The sequence below is a fragment of the Triturus cristatus genome, chromosome 8, assembly GCF_964204655.1.
Source record: "Triturus cristatus chromosome 8, aTriCri1.1, whole genome shotgun sequence".
Lineage (NCBI taxonomy): Eukaryota > Metazoa > Chordata > Amphibia > Caudata > Salamandridae > Triturus > Triturus cristatus.
This window is the reverse complement of record NC_140591.1, coordinates 1,358,300,914-1,358,326,529: the sequence shown is the minus strand read 5'-3', so window position 1 is coordinate 1,358,326,529 and position 25,616 is coordinate 1,358,300,914.

Here is a 25,616-nt window from a genome sequence, read left to right as displayed (position 1 = left end):
AGTAGCTCAGGAAGACTTTCTTTGAGCAGAAGTAGCTCTCACTACAGAAAAGGTTGTAGACCCTTGCTCTATATTTTTGATTTTTGTCTACTTTTTTTTGTTTTTTAGCTACTTTTTCTCTTTCTATTGCCTGCTATTTATTTCCTTTACTCCTTTATTTATTTTACCTTTTCTTTCCCGCCCCGTCTCCAGAACCATGTCCAAGGGTAGGGCTGTTCGCCGGCGCAGCCAGTGCCGCGACCGCCTTCCTTGCGGAAGGCGGCGCCCACAAGGGGTGCAGGCACGGGCCTTATTTGGGGAGGTGGATTTGGCTGCACTAATTTTTTTTGTGCAGCGCCACCTCCCCTCAACGCTGGCAGCAGGTGGCAGGCCTGGGTCCGGGTACGGCCTCCGGGAGCGTCGGCAGCGGTGGGGGAAGGTGCGCCGGGCAGTGTCACGTTTCTCTGGTGTTCGGTGCACCCAGGAGCAGCTGACGCACTGGTGGTCCGACATCTTGGACCGTGAGCATGACCTGCTGGACCTGCTGGGAGTGGAGGTCCCAGGGCTTGGTGAGTACCTATTTAATTATTACTACTTTGTGTCTGTTCTTCTGCTCTGTGTTATATATTGCGAATATCTTTTTTTTCTTCCAACCAGCTAGAATGTTGCTGCTTACATTCCAGGTTAATTACGTTTAAAAGTCTGTGATTTTTTTGACACAGGTGCTCTTCTGCGCTAATCTTACTTGTTTGCAGCTTTGCGTTTGCGCTTGCTTAGCGTGATTCTTTACGAGTTTATTTTAGAGAAATTAAGTTACGTAATGTCACTAATAGATAGGGGCGGATTGATACTTCGGTTTAGGTACTTTGTATGAGCTTCTAATTTGTTAGTGGTATGCGTGATGCCCCCTCACTCAGTTACGTGACGTGCTGGTAGTACGGCTGTCTTTATTAGAACCTTTTCTAGTTTGTTCAATGAGTGGTGGTAGGCTTAGCAGTTACTTAGCACTAGCAGATCAGCATCAATCAATCAAACCCAAATTTGGTGTATACAAAACATGTAGTCACGTTCATGTGTCCTCCATGATTTGACCATATGCATTGTTGAGGAATACAGTGGAAATGCATACTTAATGTACAATTGGCATGCCTGGAATAGGTGGGCTAGGTTGGGTGGTACGTTGTACTTAGGCTTAGTTGTAACTAGGCCTGGGCAAAAATTTCGTTCCGTTCGCGGAAATTGCGATAATTTGACATTTTTGCGTTCCGCGGAGAGCACGAAAATGTCAAAAATTCCGGTTTCCGCAGCTTGGCGATAATTTGTTTCTTGCTCGCGCTGTAAAATGATACATTCTCGCGCGCGCGCGATCGCCTTACCTGAATCCCTGCGTTCGCCGACAAGTTTTCTTGATCCGGTCGCGTTCTCCATGAGATGTTGTATTGTTTTTAGCCATTTGCGCTGTCTCGCGACAGTTCGCGCCCGCAGTGACGTCATGCGTCGCGCGATCACGTCTTTCTTCTCGCGATCATGCACCGCGAGAACAACTCAAAACAAGATGGCCGCGCCCGCAAGCAACCACATGGGTAAGTTGGCGACCCGCAACCATGCAGAAAATCTCGCGAACATGGCGGAAAAAAACTTCCGCATCTTCGCGATATTTCTGCTTGTTTGCGATAATTTTAAACATTCTCGCGATAATTTGCGAAGGTTAATTCCGCAAATTCCGCCCACCCCTAGTTGTAACTTGGTATTCTGGAATCAGAATGGAAGACTGGATTACTGTTGATAAATAGTAACTTAAGTAGTCGAACTGCAAATCCCCCGATATTACTTGTTGACCAGATGAGATTGGTCAATTTAGTTATTGCAATTGTTGTTTACGTAAGTGTTTTTTGAGCGTTGTTGAAAAATATTGTATTTGTTTGACACCATCCATCAATGTTTGTCTCTTTCTTATATCTTTCCTGTTCATCAGCACCCAGGGGCAGACCGACAGGGACTGGGCAGTTGGCGGGACACACAGAAGAACACCACCAGGAGGACACCGCTGAGGGCTCCTCTGCTGGCCCCAGTAAGTCTTCTTGTTTTTAATAATATTTCTTATTCCATAACTTGTACTGCCCCATATTTTTCCCGAACTATTGTTTGTTTCCAAATGCTACTTTTTTACCACCAATTATCCTTCGATCTGTACGGTTTCAAAAATGTTATCCCTGCCTCCGCTATGATGACTCTGAGTACTACTACATACTATCAGTCTGTCTGTACTGTAGTAGCTAGTCTTGCACAGTTGGCCAGTGCCACTCTTTGTGAAAGGTTGTAATATAAAACTCATATTCACCAGTAGCTCGAGCCATTGAGTCCAATCCGTTGGGTCGTTGTCTTGTACTACTTTTACTCTTATAGATCTTGAGGCTTTGAAAATTCACAGCAACAGCCCTACCATATTTATTCCTATTTTGATATGATACCCTATAGGACATACTACTGTTGTAGGGATCTTGCACATACACAGACATTTGCACCAGAAAATAGGATGTTGGTGATGGTAGGTTGGACCTTCCTTGCACACCTCAATCAGAAATTCCGCACCCACCACAATTCCACTGCTTGACTATAGTACTGTCTTGTCATAACTATTAGGTCTCGGAACCCTCCCCCCACGATACCCAACAAGTAGACAACCCAGAACATAACACACCCAACCTCTCAGTCGTGGAAGCAATTCACATGCACACCCTTACTTTAATTTGCTCACTCGTGTAAGTTAGTCCACACCAAATACCACCAAGTCTATGTAAGTTCAAAATGTTTATTTCAATTTGAGAAGGTCTGTACACTGTTTTCTTATAAATTCAGCACCAACCGGAAAATCAATAACATTAAAACAATATACATTGTTACACTTATACAGTTGGGAATTAATCATGATAACTGAACAGTGGTGGAAGGCAGCACCACCATCCCATAGCAATTTAGTTTATATAAATTCATAAATGAAGATGTGAGTGAAGGGACCCCTCACCTTAGAAGAACCTAGTACTGGTAGTTGTTGCATCATTCAGAAGCTCTGGTTCGTAGAAGGGAATCTTGCGTCTGTAATGCGAAAAATGAAATGGTGTGCGTTAGTATATTGCAACCTGCAAGCATTTCTCAGCCGTGCCAAAAAGTGTAGCATTTATGGATAAGCAATATGGACTAACAGTAACAGTAGTACACCAGTACTTCCTAAAAAAGTGGCTTGTTAATGTTTGTTGACCGCTTGTACGCAGCGCGTAGACTAGACAGTAGCAGTGTGAGGCAGGTCATGTGGGCTCAAACGTGTCTTATACAAGAAGCTGCAAGGTAACGTCACATGTGCAAAAATAAAAGACACAAAGGTAAAATGGTAGCATGGCTAGGGCTAATTAAGCAAAGGCTACAATGATCATATATAACTATTAGTGTCTACTCTACTACTACCTGATTTGTACTAGTGATGTATGTTAGTATTAACTCATTTTTCAACCTTGCTACTGATCAATAGGGAGGAGGTGTATATGACGCCTAATAAATGTGTAATGTTTTCTAGGCGCACTACCGACCACCATTGCCGGGGCCAGCGAAGGCGACGCGGAGGGCGAGGATGCGGCAGTTGCTGCAGATAGCAACGGAGCGGTAGGGGGAGTGGCAGCACCAGTGGCAGGCGGTGGTAAGTTAGATTCATAATCCTTAACTATTGTTGAACTTGACAGTACACTCACTGCAAGGGTGTACTGTATGTATATGTATACTGTACAGTTGTGACTTAGGGCCCCATTAGGATGTTGGGCGTATTGCCCCCGCCGGGCCGGCTGGAATTCACTGCCGACACTGCAGGGGCAAACCTCCCGCCATCCCTGTAGAAAATATTCAGACCCCCCACATGTCGACCAGGCGGAAAAGGGTTCAATATGGCGGTAGTGTCTCTCTGAACACACCGCCAGCCATATAATCTGCATTTTGGAATGCCTTTGCGCGGCGGCATTGCTATTCGCCACGGAAAGGCATGCAGACATTACAGAGTATGCTTGGGGGCCCCCATGGAGGGTACCTACCTGTGCTATGGTACCCCCCTGCCTTTCAAAGCAAAACGTGATAGGCTCCGTGCGGGGCCCGTCATGTTGTGCTTGGAAAAGCAGCACAACATTTTAGCATTGCTTTCAGCAAAGCCAACCAGAATGTAAAAAAAAAAAACAGGATGCGCCCGCCACTGTGCCGGGCGCATCATCCTAATTAATTGTCCCCACGGGACCCCCACCATTTTTAGCATGAGGATGGCGGGCGGACATGGCCGCCCATAGCCTGTGTTTGATTTCAATAATTGGCTGACTGTCGAAGACACAAACAGATAGATGCGACACACCTCACTCATTGACTGGTCCTTCTAGTACTTTCAGTCTGTCCTGTAGTCTATGCATTCTTTGGAGTGGTGTGTGAAAATGAAATCATTGACAACATGTCCATTATTAATTCTGCCTCCCCCAAACTTCTCTCTTACCGGTGCTTGATGTTTATGTCCAACTGTGGCACAGCACCGGCTGCATGGTGAAGATGGTTTCCTTTCTCATACATGCCATGATTGGGGTGGTGGTGGTGGTGGTAGCAGCATAGTAGTAGTAGTAGACACTGGCAGGGCGGCAGCATTTGCAAAAAAGGAGAAGGAGGCAGTCAATCGCCTTTGAGAGACTGTTAGGAGTAGTTGAATGAAGTACAGTACAGAACTTACCGAGCAACAATAATATGCTCAAATAAGTCACACAGCCCGGGGGAAGAGGGTTAGGGTTTGTTGAATGGATGGGAAGGGGGTTTTTGGGAGAGGTTTGACATAGAAAAACAGTATGCATACATAGACAAACAAACGACAATCATTGAAGACTACCATATCCATATGTTAAGGGAGAAAAAGGCAATGCATGCATGATGATGAGAGACCCGTATTACATACACTTCTAGTTCTTGTTCTGTTGTGCCGGCCTTCATACTTTAACAGATAGCAAATAGAAATTTTAAATATTGGTAGGGAAGAATCGTAATTACACAGAGCAAACCTAATGATGATTGATAATAACAACTCCAATAACACAATGTTGTAAAGATTGTATACAAGATATTAATCAAATTATTTAAAAGAAGATAAAAGTGGATACTGTTACTGTCTTATCCTGGTCAAAAATGTGGACTGGATTTTTGCATCTCGGCATTCCTCTTGCTCCTCTCGTCCATCAATCTTGGGTGTGTCGCCTCGCCACTCGCCACTGCCCGGCTGGAAAAAAAAAGGTGATTGATTGGTAAGGTAATTAATATGCATTGTAATGTTTTACAAAGTTTCGGGCAAGGCCTGGCCTGTAATTGTAGATTGAACACTAAAGGGGATATTGAGAAAGAAAGTTAAAACAAATGCACAAGTGATGGTGTAGTGCAACAAGAACACTTTCCGAGGTGGCATCTATGCATCACCTATTCTCTACTCTAGTCTGTTTCCAGCATTGACCTTCAACAGTAACAGGAGAGAGCCGGCCCACAGTGCTTAGCATTTAACACATCCTATGTTAACACTTAAAATTCTTTTTTTCTCTCTCAAAGAGTTGGACAAACGCAAAGCACATTATCCATTCCAAACATAGCATTTTACAGTTTAAGTTAGTAAAATCAATGCACTGCAGTCATCCCACCGCTACACTCTATTCAACTTCTACACAGACATTTGGGTCTGCTGTGGTTGTTGTTGTTGACGTGTTTACCTATTGGCTTTTCCGTTTATGCCACTCATGAAACATCCTCCTGAGTCCTGACTTAATCATCATCATCTCTAATACTTTTACTGACTGACTGTGAAGATCGGCCTGCAGTATAAGTAAAATTTTTGTGACACAACAAGAGTAGAAATATAAATATTACTGACTTGAGTCATTCTTTATTGTGTACAGAAAGATAGATTACTAGTACACTTTGACATCACTTTGTGCACAACAAACAAACAACGCAAACACAAAGACCAATAGCTTAGAGTCAGGTGTCCAATGCATGCCATTAATTGTCATCATTACCTGTTCCTTCTCATCTTAAGTTAACGGGCCGTCTATTTCGCCATCATCATGATGGACGGTGCTGTTGTGTCAATCATACTCATTGCGCAGATTGAGTGAGTCCCCTTCCTGTATTGAATTAAAAGCAATGGGTCAACAAGCTGCAGAAGAAGTACCAATTTCTTATTTGCAAGAAGGGGGAAATTAGTGTGTTCTGTAGAAAGTTGATTAATGGCAGTGCACAATTACATAAATTCATGCACAACCAACACAACAAAATCTAAATCATTCAGTCTGCGACTCCGCGTCCAAAGCATGGCATCAATCATTACCTGTTCCATCTTATCTTAAGTTAACGGGCCGTCTATTTCGCCATCATCATGATGGACGGTGCTGTTGTGTCAATCATACTCATTGCGCAGATTGAGTGAGTCCCCTTCCTGTATTGAATTAAAAGCAATGGGTCACCAAGCTGCAGGAGAAGTACCAATTTCTTATTTGCAAGAAGGGGGAAATTAGTGTGTTCTGTAGAAAGTTGATTAGTGGCAGTGCACAATTACATAAATTCATGCACAACAAACACAACAAAATCTAAATCATTCAGTCTGCGACTCTGCGTCCAATGCATGGCATCAATCATTACCTGTTCCTTCTCATCTTAAGTTAATGGGCCGTCTATTTCGCCATCATCATGATGGACGGTGCTGTTGTGTCAATCATACTCATCGCGCAGATTGAGTGAGTCCCCTTCCTGTATTGAATTAAAAGCAATGGGTCACCAAGCTGCAGGAGAAGTACCAATTTCTTATTTGCAAGAAGGGGGAAATTAGTGTGTTCTGTAGAAAGTTGATTAGTGGCAGTGCACAATTACATAAATTCATGCACAAAAAAACAACAAAAGCTAAATCATTCAGTCTGCGACTCTGCGTCCAATGCATGGCATCAATCATTACCTGTTCCATCTTATCTTAAGTTAACGGGCCGTCTATTTCGCCATCATCATGATGGATGGTGCTGTTGTGTCAATCATACTCATTGCGCAGATTGAGTGAGTCCCCTTCCTGTATTGAATTAAAAGCAATGGTTCAACAAGCTGCTGGAGAAGTACCAATTTCTTATTTGCAAGAAGGGGGAAATTAGTGTGTTCTGTAGAAAGTTGATTAGTGGCAGTGCACATTTACATAAATTCATGCACAACAAACACAACAAAATCTAAATCATTCAGTCTGCGACTCTGCGTCCAATGCATGGCATCAATCACTACCTGTTCCATCTTATTTTCAGTTAATGGCCAGTCTCTCTCGGCTCTGAAAGGAGGATAGCTATAGTAGTCATCTGATTCATGGTCCACTTCTTTTGGAAGGACTAGGAAAGTTTGAATTTGTTGTTACCATCATCCAATCATCATTCATGAGGGAAATGGAATTGAGCAGGAGATTCAGTATGATGGAGCGGAGGAGCTGGATTCGGAGGACTGTACTGTCAAATAGCAGACACCTGAAACTTGTATATTAAATTAGAAGAGTAGAAGACGGTGGTAATGGATTGGTTGTGATTCACAAGTTTATAACCGGAACAACAGACACAAACAAAGGGGGAAAAAAGGGAGGAAGACAGTAAGTGAGAGCCTAATTGTCACTGAAGAATAGCTCGTCCTCAAACTCTGGGGGTTCAGCCAGTAGTAGGTAATCATCTGACACAATACTTCCGTCACCTGAGCCGCTGTCCTCATCTTCCTCCGTTGATTCATGTAGTGTGTAATTCGGTGGTATGAAGTGCTGATTCATTTTGATCATTGTTAACCTCTCCACGTTTTTTGGAGATAGACTGGTCATTCTCAATGTTACAATGGAACCAGCAGCACTGAAAACACGTTCGGAAGAGACACTTGCAACAGGGCAAGCCAGATAGCTTATCGCCAGCCTGCTGAGCTGTGGCCATTCAGATCTTTTCCTATACCAATACTGCAATGGGTTTTGATCAGCGTACACCTCTGTTGGGTCGTCCAGATAGGCCTGGACCATCCCCTCAATGTTCAGGGTTGCTGCTGGTAAGCTTTTGTGCTGTTTTTTCTGTGCATCAGCACTGTGCTTACAAAGGCCCATCTTTACATACCAATCCTGTAATGATAATGATTGTACTCGGCCTAATGATCCAGTTAATGTTTCTGTAGTCGATAGTGATGGTGAGTGTTGTGATTGTGAGCCAACCGCACTGCCCTCAGCCGACGAAGTTGCACTTGATTCTGCATGGCCTGCTTCAGTATCAGTACTTCTTGTGGGTTGATCTTGCGGGCTTTTAATTAGCAGCCATTTGTTTTCCAACTTACTGGCTGCTTCAGCTATACAACTTTTGTAGCGGGCAACATCATTGTCGGAAAAAGCAAGGAATGTCTTCAGTAGTCCCAATTTTGCACGTGGATCCAGAATTGTGGCACAAATGTAATGTTCTTGTGACAACATTTTATTTTGTAACCTTACATTTTCAGTTAAGCGCCGGGATAAGCTCTCCACCAAGTCATGGGCCTGCCTTCTGTCCTCTACACCTTTGTATGATTCAGACACATTATTCAGCTCATACTCTAGCATTTGCAATAATGGGATAGCTTGGCCCATTGTACAGTCCTCCTTGCTGACTTCACGTGTGAAGACCTCAAAAGGAGAAAGCATCTTAATCAGGCATTTAATTAGGCTCCATTGCTCCATGTCAAGGATCATGCCTTTAACAGTAGCACTAGCATCCCCTCTTCTTTTCCAGACATATTCATGGAGTGACATGTGCTGTTCGGACAGACGATCAAGCATGTAATACGTTGAGTTCCAACATATTGCCACCTCCTGGATGAGTGCCTTGACTGGCATCCTAAGTTCACGGTGGTTGATCCTCAGCTGCTTCCGAGCTTTAAAAGAATGGCTGAAATGAGTGCATATTCTTCGGCAGATGGCCAGTAAATTGCTGACTATGGGTTCTTTTTTCAGAAAGTCTTGAACTATAATGTTTATGCAGTGCGCCAAACACAGAACCCTGAAATAGGAACCAAGTTCCATGGCCTTAAGTACATTACTGCCATTGTCTGTGGCAACAAAACCAATACGAAGCCCTCTCGGCCGCAGCCATTCCAAAACCTTGGTGCGAAACTCGTGTAAAATGTTTTGAGCCGTAGGAGATTTCTCCATGGCGAACATGGCTACAGTTGCATGTTTCCGAGTACCTTCAAAAATCGCAGCTGTGTCAACAACATCTCGTGCAGATAGTTTATCTTTAACCCCCACAAAAGAGATCCAGTGTGCAGTGATGCACATGTAATCTGTGGCTTGGCAACTGCTCCACATGTCTGTTGTCAGGTGGATATTGTGCACAGCACTCTTCTGCAAAGCGTGTCCAACCAATTCCAGCACATCATGATGTAGTGCCGGAACAGCAATTCTTGCGAAATAGGACCGGCTGGGAACTTTCCATTTCGGGCAGATGGCAGACACAAATTCAAGGAAACCCACCCCTTCCACAAATGAAAAAGGAAGAAGGTCCAGCGCTAACATTTTAGCCAGCTTCGCATTGTACAATCGTGCCGTTGGGTGGTTGCGTTGGAACTGTCCCTCCAACCTAAACATGCTCTCAATGGTAGGCTGGCTTACTTTCCTTAGTGGTGCTGTTTTCATTAACCCACTACGGCTCAACGACACAGATTGTCTCATTGAGGTACTCGCCGGTCGCCTTGGTGTCTCACCCAGACTCTGAGTATGGCTCTTACTGCGGTGCCACTCTGATGTTACTGAGGAGGATGTGGGCGTTACTGCACTACTGGGGACAGGGCTAGAAATGCCTCCTTCTTCTTCACCTGCCACCACAATAATATCGCTCTCTGATTCATCCCGACCAACTTCAATGGGTTGAGTTTTTCGACTTTCTTTTAACTTAAGTAGGTCTTCCTCCCACACGATAGTGTGGTGTATTTTTAGATGACTTGCTTGTCCTCCGGTACCATAGTTTGTACCAAGCTTACCACGCCGAACACCTTGCCGACAAATTGAGCATATGGCAACGTTCTCCTCCTTGGCGCTAACAGAAAAGAAGTCCCAAACTGGGGAGGAGAACTTTCTGGCACTGCTGGATGTGCCACTTTCAACACCAGATGAACTAGAGGGGGTGTTTGAAAATGTGTGCCCCTGTGCACCTACATTGTGACTTTTACTACCACTACCTACTGAGATGGTTGAGCTGGATGTAGGTCCCTGCCGGGCCTTGGAAAATATGGCAGCAGGTGGTGTAACCTGTGTTGGTGAGATCCGTGCTACATCCCGCTCAGTAGCAGCCTTTCTGGATAGGGTGAGAATGTTGGTCTCCAATCCCTTTGGGGCGGGAGTAATGTGCGTGATGACTAGCTCGTCTTCATCAACATCATCACCCCCCTCTTCTACATCTACCTCCATAACTCCAAGTTTTTCTGGGACCTTCCTTTTCAGAAGCATTGTCTTGTGGCGTATATCACTCTCAGACCGAGCTGGTGGGACCCAAGTGTCATCACGATCATCAGAAGCGGGGCTTGAAGAAGAAGATGATGGACTAAGCCTCCTTTTCCTTGCTGGTGGTCTGGAAGATAATAGATCTTCTGAAACAGTGGTTTGACTTTGCTCCACTTTGTCTGCAGGAAGCTCGATTTCCTGAAATGCCCCTACGTCAGGAGCAACAACTACTATGGTGGGCTGTTGCGTCAGCTGCTGCTGTTCTTGTTGCAGCGGCTGCTGCTGTTCTTGTTGCGGTGGGTGCTGCTGTTCTTGTTGCGGCGGCTGCTGCTGTTCTTGTTGCGGCAGCTGCACACTGATCTGCTGAGTTTGCGCCTGCGATGAACTTGATTGTGTACTACTTTGCGGTAATGACATTTCTTCAACATCGCTGCTCGTTAGTAGACTGGCTACCTCTGCGACACTAAAGCCCTTGGGCCTAGGTTGGTGGGGTTGGACCGCTGTGCTGCTCCCAGCTTGGTTCCCGGACAACGCTTTGGTGCTAAAAATACCATTGGCCGGCACACCACCAGTCGTGGTTAATGGCACTTCCTTTTTCTCACCGGCAACTTTCGTACTGTACCTGGTACCTTTCTTCTTCAGATGTCAGGCAGGATGCAGATGCACAACAAGTTCTGGTCACACGTGGACGTGATGCACAGCAGGACTTCTGTCTGGCTGGCAGTACAACGGGTAGCCAGGTGATGCTGATGACACCTCCTACTCTGTCTTTTGTGAACCTAAAAGCAAATAAGACAGGAGAAGAACATCAGTGAAATGTTGCATTTGTTGTTGTGGTTCAGTTACTTAGTACTGTACTAGTGCAAACAAAAGATAGTCTAGCCATTTATGACTTATTTTTTTTAACTAGAGCTATGTTATACTACTAGTACTGTGTACAGCCACACACTACATTCTCAGGAAGGATAGGAAAGTTAATAATAAACAACAAAATAAAAATGTAATGGAAGTGGGGTGGACCATTAAATTATTTGAGCATCTCAGCATCCATGGAGCTGCTGCTCGCAAAGGGGGTGGATGGATGGAAGCAGTAAGCCAAATAGCCAATAGGAAAACCATGCAGGCCTATGGCAAAAGCAGGACACTAATAACTCGCAGTCAAAAAAACACCAAAAAAAGGCCACCACCCACATGGACACTCACAAATCACAAACAAGCCGGGGGCCTGGGAAACACCAGGTGCTGACAAAAGGCCTATAAAAGCCAGGTAAAGAATGCATGCTAAAGCACACTGCTCTGCCTTTTTAATGCAACAAAATGGAAATACAAACATTCACAGGCCCCAAAAAGGTCTGCAGGGTGCATGCATTGCACACCAACACACCAGACACATACAGCAAAAGCATGTCTTTAAGACAACCAACATCAGAAAGGCCACCCCAAAAAACACACTTCCCCAACTCAATCCAATGCCATCCATGCCCTAAATGATGTCTAAATTCAACAGACCACACAAAAAACAAAACACTTGATTAATAAAGCTGTGGCCACCTGCTCTGATCCTACTGGATGAAAGCAGGCCTGTTGGCAGACAAGGCCAGACAATCTTGCAGGCCTAGGCTTCACAATGGCCACCAGCCACATGGCCAGGCCCAACAACATCAGAAAGCCCACCCCAAAAAAACACACTTCCCCAACTCAATCCAATATCACCCATGCCCTAAATGATGTCTAAATTCAACAGACCACACAGAAAACACTTTATTAATAAAGCTGTGGCTACCTGCTCTGATCCTACTGGATGAAAGCAGGCCTGTTGGCAGACAAGGCCAGGCAAGCTTGCAGGCCTAGGCTTCAAAATGGCCACCAGCCACATGGCCAGGCCCAACATCAGAAAGCCCACCCTAAAAAACACACTTCCCCAACTCAATCCAATGCCATCCATGCCCTAAATGATGTCTAGATTCAACAGATCACACAGAAAACACTTGATTAATAAAGCTGTGGCTACCTGCTCTGATCCTAGTGGATGAAAAAGCAGGCCTGTTGGCAGACAAGGCTGGGCAAGATTGCAGGCCTAGGCTTCAAAATGGCCACCAGCCACATGGCCAGGCCCAACAACATCACAAAGGCCACCTCCAAAAAACACACTTCCCCAACTCAATCCAATGCCATCCATGCCCTAAATGATGTCTAAATTCAACAGACCACACAGAAAACACTTGATTAATAAAGCTGTGGCTACCTGCTCTGATCCTAGTGGATGAAAAAGCAGGCCTGTTGGCAGACAAGGCCAGGCAAGCTTGCAGGCCTAGGCTTCAAAATGGCCACCAGCCACATGGCCAGGCCCAACAACATCACAAAGGCCACCCCAAAAAACACACTTCCCCAACTCAGTCCAATGCCATCCATGCCGTAAATGATGTCTAAATTCAACAGACCACACAGAAAACACTTGATTAATAAAGCCGTGGCTACCTGCTCTGATCCTAGTGGATGAAAAAGCAGGCCTGTTGGCAGACAAGGCCAGGCAAGCTTGCAGGCCTAGGCTTCAAAATGGCCACCAGCCACATGGCCAGGCCCAACAACATCACAAAGGCCACCCCAAAAAACACACTTCCCCAACTCAATCCAATGCCATCCATGCCCTAAATGATGTCTAAATTCAACAGACCACACAGAAAACACTTGATTAATAAAGCTGTGGCTACCTGCTCTGATCTTAGTGGATGAAAAAGCAGGCCTGTTGGCAGACAAGGCCAGGCAAGCTTGCAGGCCTAGGCTTCAAAATGGCCACCAGCCACATGGCCAGGCCCAACATCAGAAAGCCCACTCCAAAAAAACACACTTCCCCAACTCAATCCAATGCCATCCATGCCCTAAATGATGTCTAAATTCAACAGATCACTCAGAAAACACTTGATTAATAAAGCTGTGGCTACCAGCTCTGATCCTAGTGGATGAAAAAGCAGGCCTGTTGGCAGACAAGGCCAGGCAAGCTTGTAGGCCTAGGCTTCAAAATGACCACCAGCCACATGGCCAGGCCCAACAACATCACAAAGGCCACCCCCAAAAAGCACGCTTCCCCAACTCAATCCAATGCCATCCATGCCCTAAATGTGCTTGAAAATGAAATACATTAAAAAAACAACAAAAGGAACAGTTGCTTCATCATGCACACACACACCCATGAGGCCATGCCCATGGCTAGCTCGGGCCTACTACTACTACTACCCACAAAATAAAAAAATAAAAAAGGAATGATGATAATTAATTATCAAAAATAAATTGTAGTTACAACAACTGCAATGCCCACAATCAAACAAACACAACAACCACTTACTTGTAAAATATCCTATTCCAAAAATCCTCAAATCCAATTGCAATGATGCAGCAGACAAAAAGAGTGATCTTTCCAGCTCCAAATCCAAAGGCAGAATGAAAAGGAGATGGACAAAGCACTGGGAGGAGCCTGCTGGACAGGAACAGGAAGTTGGAGATTCTGTGTCACTTCCTCCCTCTCTCCACCTTTTAAAAAAAGGACTCCTTGCACAAAAAAGGACAGCCAAATGTCAATGTAAGGAGTTGTTTTCATCCAAAATCAGCATTTGCAGAAGGTTTCATGCTGCTAGAGCTGATATTCCTCTCCAAATTGAAAATTTTACATGTTGAGTTCTCGAGCTTCACATTACTTCCGCCGGCATGTCAAAAATGACATGATCGCGTTCTCTTTGTCACTGTCGCGTTGGATATGACGTGTTCAGGGTCTCTTTCTCCTGTTCGCATTCGATTAGACATGTCCGCCTCCTCATCCTCTGGCTCACGATGTAGAATGACGTGTTCGAGATCTCAATCTTCTCATACTCGCGCGGTGCATGATCGCGAGAAGAAAGACGTGATCGCGCGACAAATGACGTGATCGTGCGACAAATGACGTTAAAGCGGCCGCGAACTGTCGCAAGACAGCGCAAAATGGCTACCAACAATCCAACATCTCGTGGAGAACGCGACCGGGTCGGGAAAACTTGTCGGCGAACGCGGGGATTCAGGTAAGGCGATCGCGCGAACGCGAGAATGTATTTTCTTACAGCGGGTGCAAGAAACAAATTATCGCTAAGCTGCGGAATGCGGAAATTTTGACATTTTCGCGCTTTCCGCGGAACGCAAAAATGCCAAATTATCGCAATTTCCGCGAACGGAACAGAATTTTGGCCCAGGCCTATTTAAAAGACTAAGTATGTGTTAGTTTCTGCAGAAGTAAGTATGGTGGTGTGTGTATAACTGTATATGCAAGTAAATGGATGTTTGATTCTTTATTAGCATGAGTGACTATGTGTGTGAGTAACTCTATGGATGAGTGGCGTTGTGTAACAGGATGTATAGGTGTATGGGTACATATGATGAGTGAGTACATGTATGAGTGACTGTATAGGACTGTTGATGAATGAGTGGATGTGTATGTGGATCTCAGAATTACTGAATAGGTTGTTGTAACTGATATTGGTATGTCCATTGTTTTGAAAATTTTAGTTTCTATTTTTGAATGTGTGTATCAAAGGTTATATTAGGGGGAGACGAGGTCTGCCACTCTATCACAAGGATGATGTCATCAGAGATGTCATTTGAGATCTCATCAGTGATGTCATGAGTGATGTCACTGACCATGTCATGAGTGATGTAATATGTGACATCATCAGCAGTGCATTGCGGGCGTGCGAGTTATAGTTAGCTGAACTAACTATAACGGGGGAATTTCAATGGTTTTGTACGAGTGAAAAGTCCAGCTAACTATAATGCCCCTGAAACCTATGGTTTGTTCAGTGAATTTCTAAGGTTTTTTAAATGCTAACTCCTAACTATAACGTGCCTGAAATCTATGGTTTTTTCAGTGAATTTCAAAGGTTTTTTAAATGCTAATTTCTAACTATGCCTACAGAGATAGGACATGTGAAGAAAGAAGAAAAAACGCACAGAAAGAAAAAAAAGAAATGCAGAAAGAAGCAACAGAAGTCCTCAAAGACGAAGAAAAGTGCACGAAGAAGGATAACGTGCAGAAACAAACAGAAGAGCAGAAGGAAGCCTTGTTGCAAAATCATCCTGTACCCTCAACTTTTTCAGACGGATACTGGTGGTAACTGAGTCTGACTAACCAGTCCTAGAGCCAGTTCTATGTTAAAAGACACTCAGAATACAGTGAAAACACCTACATACACTAGGGAACACTATGCTTTGGGGTCCCCCTGTGATCATCATGACCTCCTCTGTAAACCCCTAGTATATATTAGGGCAGGGGATTAAAACTACCTCTTAAAACGCGCCACAGGGCGTGTTTGCACACGTCACCTCAGGCCCCGTCCCCTCACTTCCCCACTGTGTAAACGCTCTGTGGCCGTTTTAAGTTGGGAGATTAAGTCCCCTTGAATCCTGAGTGTCCCTAGGGTCCAACTAGACCACTAGGTACCTCCAGTAAGCGCCACAGAGCTGCGTTGCAGAAAGATGTAAAAAGGGGCACGGCCTAGACCACCTCTCTGCAAAGCAGCGCAGTGGTGCTTACTGGAAGCACCTGGTGGGATAGTTGGCCCCCAGGGTCCCTCAGGATTGAAGGGGAAATATTTCCCCAACTTAAAACACGCCACAGGGCTTGTTTGCACACGTTAACTCAGGCCCCGTCCCCTCCAAACACGCCCTGTGGCCGTTTTTAGTTGGGAGATTAAATTCATTTGAATCCTGAGGGTCCCTAGGGTCCAACTAGCCCACTAGGTACATCCAGTAAGCGCCACAGAGCTGCGATGCAGAGAGGTGTAAAAAGTGGCACGGCCTGGACCACCTCTCTGCAAGGCATCTCAGTGGCGCTTACTGGAAGCACCTGGTGGGCTAGTTACACCCTAGGGGCCCTCAGGATTGAAGGGGAATTATTTCCCCAACTTAAAACGCGCCATGGGGCGTGTTTGCGCACGTCACCTCAGGCCCCGTCCCCTCCCTTCCCCACTGTGTAAACACGCCCTGTGGCCATTTTTTAAGTTGAGAGTTTAAGTCCCCTTGAATCCTGAGGATCCCTAGGGTCAAACTAGCCAACTAGGTACCTCCAGTAAGCACCACAGAGCTGCATTGCATAGAGGCGTAAAAAGGGGTGTGGCCTCAGAACACCTGTCTGCAACACAGCTCCCTGGCGCATACTGGAGATACCTGTTGGACTAGTTGGCCCTCAGGGACCCTCAGTATTGAAGGGGAATTAGTTCCCCAACTTACAACTGGCCAGGGGGCGCGTTTGCAGAGTGCTGCAAGGAGGGGGCGTGGCCTCCAGTGCGATGCTGGTCTTTTATTTATTTTATTTTTTTAAGAAGGAGGGCTGTGTGGCCCCCCTTCTTTTTCTAATTTACTGGCCCTGGGGAACCCATCCCCCAGGGCCTGCACCCTAATTTGTTTTGTTGAAAAAAATAAATTTGGACCTCCCAAGGCCTTAATCGGCCCCGGGGACCCCAACCCCCGGGTCATGGCCTTTTTTTTTTTATTCTTTAGGAGGGGGCTGCGTTGCCCCCCTCGTCAGGCCACTATGGCCCCGGGGACCCCATCCCCCGGGGCCGGCCTTTGTTTTTTATTATTTAAAAAATATATATATTTATAGAAACACCTAGGACATGCTGGACCTATCACCATGACGATTTGCGTGATATTCATTAAAAGGCGACGATGCATAGAATGAATCCACATGAAATGTATTTACACAGCTAGTGAAGCTCTGATGTGTCTGACGCCCTACCGTGCCTAATCCCGGTGCCCCCGCCGGTGGGTACTCTCCAAGTAGGCCTGGGCGAAAATTTCGTTCTGTTCGTTTGACATTTTCGCGTTCCGCGGAGAGCGCGAAAATATCAAAAGTTCCGGTTTCCGCAGCTTGGCGATAATTTGTTTCATTATCGCGCGCGAGCGATCGCCTTACCTGAATCCCTGCGTTCGCCGACATGTTTTCTTGATCCGGTCGCGTTCTCCATGAGATGTTGTATTGTTTTTAGCCATTTGCGCTGTCTCGCGACAGTTCGCGCCCGCAGTGACGTCATGCGTCGCGCGATCACGTCTTTCTTCTCGCGATGCAGCACTAATCATACTTTTTATGGCAAAATGAACCCCCTCATTTTGTTCCTTTTTAAATTAAACGTTTTAAGAATTACCACTTTATTCCAACCAAAATGGCTTCAGGTGTGCCATACGTTTGTCATAAGTAGGACTGTTAGCGCTCTAGTTGTTTTTTAGAACACTCTGGGAAGCTGCAGTAGAACACAAAGGAATCAACTGACAGTCTCTGCCCTTGTTGGATGTACATGTTTTACTGAGAATGTCTGACTTCATTCTCACATGACTGAGAAAGATAATGTGAATTTACAGAAAATATGCTCTCAGTTAGCTTATAGATCACCTTCCAAACCTCTGTGGGAAAAGCATGAACAAATAGTTTTCTCTCAAACATGATTCATGATATCACAGCAGAAGGCTTTTTCACATGGTAAAATCACGTTAGAACACACCACACTTCCTAAAATGAGTATGGTACCATCAACAAATGATTCATAATGTAACTAAAGTCTTAAAACCTTCTATTAACTGCAAAGCTTTTTAATGAGGTGCTATCATGTATATTGGTCCCAAGATGGCTGCCAACACTTCTTGGATGAAGTGCTGACAGCCAATCAGATCTCACGATGAGATGTGTGGTTAGGCTCCGCCCAGATATATATGTGATTTTACTTTTGATTTTCTCAGGAACGACTGAACGGATTTACACCATTTAAGCAAAAGGCACATGCCTGACCTGAGGACTACCTCTTTGCCAAATTTCAAGTAATTCTGTTCAGCCGTTCGGGCTGTACCTTCGACTAAAGGTCCTATGGGAAAATGCATGGCGAAAACGCGTTTTGAGACCCCCCTTTTTTCTCAGCCCCCGCTTGACGAATCACCCCGAGACTTTTAGGGTAGGAGCTGAGCAGAGCACCCCATTAGTCTTGAAAATTTCACGACGATAAGTCAACCGGCGCCAAAGTTATTCAAAATAGAATTTTCAGATTTCCTATGGGAACTCGGTCCTAACTATAACTATCTACTGGCGACCGCCAGTAGATAATATATATATATACTCATATATATATATATATACATTTTTGTTTTTACAAACATAACTCAAATGGTAAATTTCAAAAACAAACAACAGACATATGCCCTTCACAGGCATATTCTTCTATAAGATTTGTGTGCTGGAGTGGTTGCCAGCCTAGTGATATATATTTTCTGCAAGTCGTTGATCTTCAATAATATGAACCGACAAAGTTAATTGTCAAAGGAGGCGTGCAGTGTATAATCATCCAAGACATTCAGAATTGTGCACTGTTCCATCGTAGTTTTGTATTCAATTTTGAATAATAATGTTGCACAGAATAACAGCAATCTTCTTAACTAGAGCACTGCATGAAATAGGAATTATTCAGCTGTGTATTTGGGAAACCAGGTTTACCCCTTATTTACTTACATTTGACCATGCTGTGAATTACTGAAGTGTTGTGCGAGTCACAAAGCAATATAGATCATTTGAAAAAAATTGCCCTAAGAATGGTAGAAATCAATAACTCCTTGGCTTATGAAATTAAAGTCTGCAAACAAAAGGGAGGTCTCACAAGAGAAATCAATAGAAATGTACTCAGAGATTTTCCATTTGAATGTGAAAACATTTTATCACGCTGAATGTATGGATAAGTCTCCTTGACTTTAGATCTTTTGAACAATGCATGCAAAAGGAAAAGTACATTTGGAGGGTTTAAGATAATTCATTGTCTTCCTTTTGTGGTATTTCTGTATGCTTTTCTCAGAAAACGTAAATGAATGTTTATACTTAGCCAAACAAGCTTTTCATGGATACTATCATAGTACAAGAGAGGTTCCTAGTATGAAGGTAATTGTGCAGGTGTTCAAAACAACTGCATCTATCTTCAGTGGTTTATCCTTACCTGTAAAAAAACATGCATGGGTGTGGGATGTAGCCATGTACAGAATGATAAATAGTACCTACCAATGTTTACAGAGCAGTCATGGGAACCCATATTATGCATTTTTAAGACTGCCTCATTTTTTTTTGTCGGCAGCATGCTAAGAGAAATACAGACAAATCCACCATATTCCACATTTGCTTCTGCAGCCACAGAGTACCAAACACCCCATCCATCAAATTTTGTTCTCACTATTAAGTTATCATTTTGGTGCCAGTAGTTCCGCACAAGTCATATTGCTGACTGTGCCATAGGAACCAGGCAGGACTTATGAGGTATAATAAAGCCAAAACAAATATTTAGTATCATGTTTAGAATGGGTCCAAGACTGATCTTTGTGTAGTTTGCCCTTGTCTATCAAAGCATAGTGACCAAAAATTAGAGGGGCTCAATTTTAGGCTACGGCAATTATTAGTGGTAGATATTATTTTCTCCAGTAAATCCTCACATTGTGTTCTTCCCAGTGATAAGGCTTATAGAAATCACCTGATTATGATGATGAAATTCATGCAGTAGATATGAGACAACATTACAAATAATGAATTTCATTGTTTCTTTCCATACATAAACATATAAAGCCAATCCAGCATGAATTTGAAATTGTTTGGTGGCAAAGAATGAGACAAAGGCAAGTAATTTATGAGGCTTTGTGAGAAAGTGCTTCTTTTGCATGGCCACCGTTTTAGGAATGAGTATTCTGATTGTTGTCACTCTCTGCCCTGAGAATCTGGTAATCAGGTCCCTGACACCTAATACATGTTGGAATTGGCTTACTCCTGAGAAAACATAGAATGTGGACTCTTTCTTTCTGGCCCCCTGCAATGGAAATTTGTAGGTGCCTGAAGAATAAAATGAGCTAGGATCAACTACAATCGATCAATGACAGTATAACCCATTTGGTCACACAGTACAGCTCAGTCAATTTATGAGATTGAATATAAATTTATTACAACTTCAAAGTCAAGCTGCTATAAATCAGTCGTAGAAACATAGTAACAAAATACAGCATCACTAGAGGATATCCAAAATGACATACAAAATTGATCCACAATAACAGAAAGAAAATGAGGAATTCTGTAGCTGCAATGCCAAGGATGAGAAACAAAGTCCGGTGAGCAGATTAAAGGTTATGATGCTCTTGCCAATTCATGAGGTTGTCTAAGAAGATCTACTAAGACCTATTTTAATTGGGGCTCAGGAAAACCCTATTGAATCAGAGAAGCAGAGAAAGGTGTTAGCAAAGCAGTACGTCTATAGAAGTTCTCAAAAATAGGAATATTGCATAGTATGAAGCTACACATCAAAGATATCACAAAGAGGCCTGTAGCTCTTGGATTCTAAAGGCAATCTAACTAATCTAAAGTGCGATGTTTAATTCTACCAACAAAAAGAACCTTTGACAATCCCATGTCACAAGTCCATATATTTCCCAACTTCAAACACTAAACTTGGCAACTACACTTGAGATTTCTTTCCTTTGGTTCACACATTGGAACATTATTGGATTCCTTCCATCTCCCTATTCCACTTGGACAGTAGTCCTCCTTTCCTTCGTTGAAATCTTCTTGTCCTTGTCAAAGTTACTCTTTTGAGTCCACTATCTGTTTCAAACAATATGCCTTTCTTTAACCATCAGCTCATGCACCTGCACATGCAAAGGAGAGAAAAACATTGCATCCAAAGCAAGCACTCATTTTTAAAGTTAAACATTGCTAAAATCAAAAGCTTAAGGCCATTGGTCAACTTATTGTGGCAAGCATCTCAGTACACGTTTTAAATGCATGGTTACAGATACATATGTGGTTACACTATGGATCTAGCACTATTCAAGTGGATACATTTTCAGTTATAAAACAAATGGAGAGTATTACTTTAAAGAAATATGTGAACATATAAAAAAACAATTTTATTTAAACGGCACAAATGTATATATATGTGAGAATTGCAACTCATATGAATGTCGAGAATACACAGTAGGTGCACTTTCTGTAAATGTTCAAGTGTACTACATTACATTAATAATGCTACATCACACAACTACATGATGTCATATGTGCACACACATATGTGTGGCCTAATTAAACATAAAATGGTGAAGCCAAAACTACCCTGCTCCACTCCTAATTGGTATATTTAACTTTACTATACTGCTAGAGTATATGGTGTTCCTGATACACTCATCTCATCTTTATAAATTAGGAACTGGGATTTATGCTCTTAATTTGAGGATTTCAATATTTGTATCACCACAAAAAGGGTGTTGGCATAAAATGTATTATTTCTACGTTTGTCATTATATAACATTCATATAATCTTTGTTCTGCCATTCTATGTATGTTGTGTTATATTGAATATATGTATGCCTATGTTAATAATTCTAAATATCCCTTTTTTGGATGACATGACAATGGGCAAATAGTTTGTTTAGTCACTATAATGACATAACCATCTGAATTACTTACACATAACTTAAGGTTTTTCATTTCTGTTGACCAAAATACACCAACAGCATGGAAAGTTAAATTTCACCTACGGACTCCAGCACTAATGTGTTATTCACTAGTGTGGCAGGACAAACATAAATCCATGTCCAACATTGTAGCCCAGCTCTTGCAGTCTTAATACTACAACCCAACCTATCAAAATGATTCTTTGTGACAGGTGAAAACCTCCTTTTTAAATATTTGATAAACCACCCTAATGGAGGCCTAGGTACATGGTATTTATATGTAGGACATGTATACATGCAAAGTTAACATGCCCTTACAGTGACTACAACTCAAAATATGTTTTCACTGACTGTCTCCCCATAGAGAAATGCTGTAAAGCAATATTAAATACGTATTCTGCTATCTAAGGCAAGGGACCAGCTAGAGAAATTATTAGATTAATTTTGTATTAAATACTAAGGAAAGGGGACTTTTTTTAAAATTACCTTCCCTGCCTCAAGCAGCTGGAGGCTTTTTTGTAATAGCCTCCAATTGACACCTAGCTCGGAAATGATCCAGATGAAGTGTGAAAACGTCCCCAAGAGTGAAGACAATGGCTTAGGTATGGGAAACAGTTTTTGTTCCAAAGACCAGTTAGGCTGTGCCCAGGAACTCAATTTATCTCAAAGGGTCCTCCCCTTTCACAAGTATATGTCAGATTATACCTTAATAGGCTCCTTCCTTTGTCATCCCAGTCAGGGAGGTACTAAACCCATTTGGAGAGAGCTGCAGCCAGAATTGTATGAGATTTACCACAGAGGTGGGGCTGCTCATTACCATGGCCATACCTGTGATGGATACACAGGCTGTGCACAAGGGAAGAAGGGTCTCCACATCTTGGATTTATTGAGTGAGGAACTATTTAAGATTATTCACAGTAAGGCACGCAAAAAATGCTGCAAAAGTGTTTAGGGTTACCTCTGGGAACTTTCACCCTATTGGCAGGGGGAGGCGAGGAGTCACCTCCACTCATAAGCTAGTGTCGGGCTTAGATTGGGAACCCCAAGGCACCTTCCTCAGAACACTATGTACCTGGGGAAGAACAGAAGGACTGCACCTGCTGTTTGAGACCCATCCAGAGATCTGAAGGGCTGGATGTGCTCCCATTTGTACCCAGAACAACGAGGTATCCTCCAAGGGTAAGTTAGCTGAAACCCTTTGCATGCTAAAGGGATGAAAGCTTCCAAAGGCCTTTTTCCTTAAGTGCTCTACTGACCAGTACCAACTAGACCTGACCTGGGCCCTGCTGATGGCCTCCGCTGGAGTGAGACCTGCCCCCTAAGTGCTGTTCCTGAGGGCCTGAGACTGTTCGTTGTGTCTGAATGGGCTTCTCCTATCATCGCTGGAAACCTGGGACTTAAAAATATTTTGGACTTTGGGACCTTTGAAGGAGCAGGATAAACCTGTCAAGCAGATCTGCTCATGGTGTGACTTCGCAGGGCTGAAGAAACAAGTTTCCTCAGTAAGTTTGTTTTAGTGGGACCTTGGTGAAAAGGTATTCTGCCTTGATGAGCCCTTGTCAGATACAGCCTCCAAGAGGGTGTCAAGTTCTAAAATAGAGACCAAAGGTACAAACCTTGACCAGACGAAGGCTCCAAAGTATGCAAACAGTAAGAACACTTTCCTACATGGCCTCTTCCAACACCTAGAGAACATTGTGGACCTCTCCTAGGATACAGCAGGCTGCCTTGTGCCACTGAAGGATTTTGACTCCCAGAAAAAATATTCTAAGTTAAAACCATTGACTGGGTTAACCTGGTTGGTGTATTCACCCGTGCTCCATCATGTCAGTCCTGAAAATGTGCCTAGGTCCCGCTCTAACACAGCACTTGACCAGTGTTGGTGCTTTGAAATTATTATTTATTTTGAATTCTTTTTATTGAACAATAATACAACAGAAACATCAGTGACAATATATTGGTCGCATATCAGGTATAAAGAAAGAAAAAAGATGGCTGCAGCCTTCGACAGGGACCAAATAGACAAATAACGTATCTGAGCAAACTGTGACACTGAAGTTTCCCAGGAAAGTAATTTTACATTAATTACATTAGTCCACCCCAGCATCCACAGCAGCAGTCAGGGGTTCATACAGACCCCCCTGTATTAATTCCAACTGGCCCATATTTAGTTCCACTTATTCGGGCAGTCCCTACCTACGTACACCACTCTCTCCGCCAAATGCACCAGTCCATCTCTTTCTTCCAGTCCTCCAAGCTTGGCCCCACCACAGCCCTCCACATGTGGGATACATTTTTCTTGGCTACCATTAGTCCCAATGTTATCCAAAGCAGTTCTATATGGGTGAGGTCCGATTTGTTCCACATATTAAGTAGTTACCATCTGGCAGACAATGTCAGAGCACCTCTGACCACCTCACTGAGGCAGTTGATCACCCGCCTCCAATAGTCCTAAAGCATGGGGCAACTCAAAACCATATGGAAAAGGGAACCCTCCTGGCCACAGTCTCTAGGACACCCAGCATGGTCGGATTTGCCCATTTTAACCAGGATAGTGCATGCATTGTAGCACCAATGCAGAATTTTCAACTGAACTAGTCGGAATCTAGAACTTATGGCTGCATCTCTAGGGGAGGCTAAGGCCGCTTGCCATTTTGTCATTTTCCAATTCTCCCAGATCAGTCACCCAATTCCCACGAAGCTTAATCAGGGATCAGGGGCATTATTAATCAATTTTCAATAGGAAAGTGAGCTAGCATATTTTCATCCAATAATCTATCCTAAAGTGGGGAGCACTTCTGACCTGCACATACCTGAAGGTTTTAGTGGGAGACAACTGGTATTCTTTTAGCAGTTCAGAAAAGGAAAGTACGTCCCCACTCTTGCACAAATCTCCAACCTTTGATATCCCTATAAAATCTCATTTGCCACACCCACCACGCATGGTCAGGTCACCTAACTGAAACGTATCCCACAGAGGGGTGGCTTGTGTTATTTTATCTCTCCACCCTGAGCTATGAATTGTGGTGTGCCAGAGGGCTAAGTATGGGTGCAGCTCTTGGGCCTCCATAAAGGCCCTAAAATGGCCACATGGCCTCATGTTAACAGTGTCCATTTTATATGCCGGATATTCCCTTGGTAAATTAATCTAATGATTTATGGGCATTGGTTGTGCTATCCAGTAGTACTTTTGGATGGCCAGAAGGGCTATACTTCCTTCAAACCAGCTCTGAGTCTTGGAGGGCAATACATGCGGGGCCCCCGTCCTACAGGAGGCTGCGTATCTCAGCGACAATGATCCAGAAGTGGGACGTAGGTACCCGGTACAGTAAGTTATGGAGCACATTGAGAAAGCGGGGCAGGCCCATCATTTAAAAAAACAAAACACTCTCTAAAAGAAACCGTGGCAAGGCCCTCCAATCTCGGACATCTACTCTCAGTGTATTTAACAGCAGCTCTAAATTTTTTGTATAAAACACCCCAGGATCATGTTTAGTGAAAATAGCCAAGTATTTAAATCCACCACCACCCGCACTTCACAGGGTTAAGGCATCTCTTGTCTGTCTCAGGCCAGGACATATATTAATGGTTTGTTCTAATTAATGATATATCCTGAGTACCTCCCTTATATTGTGAACACCTGCATAAG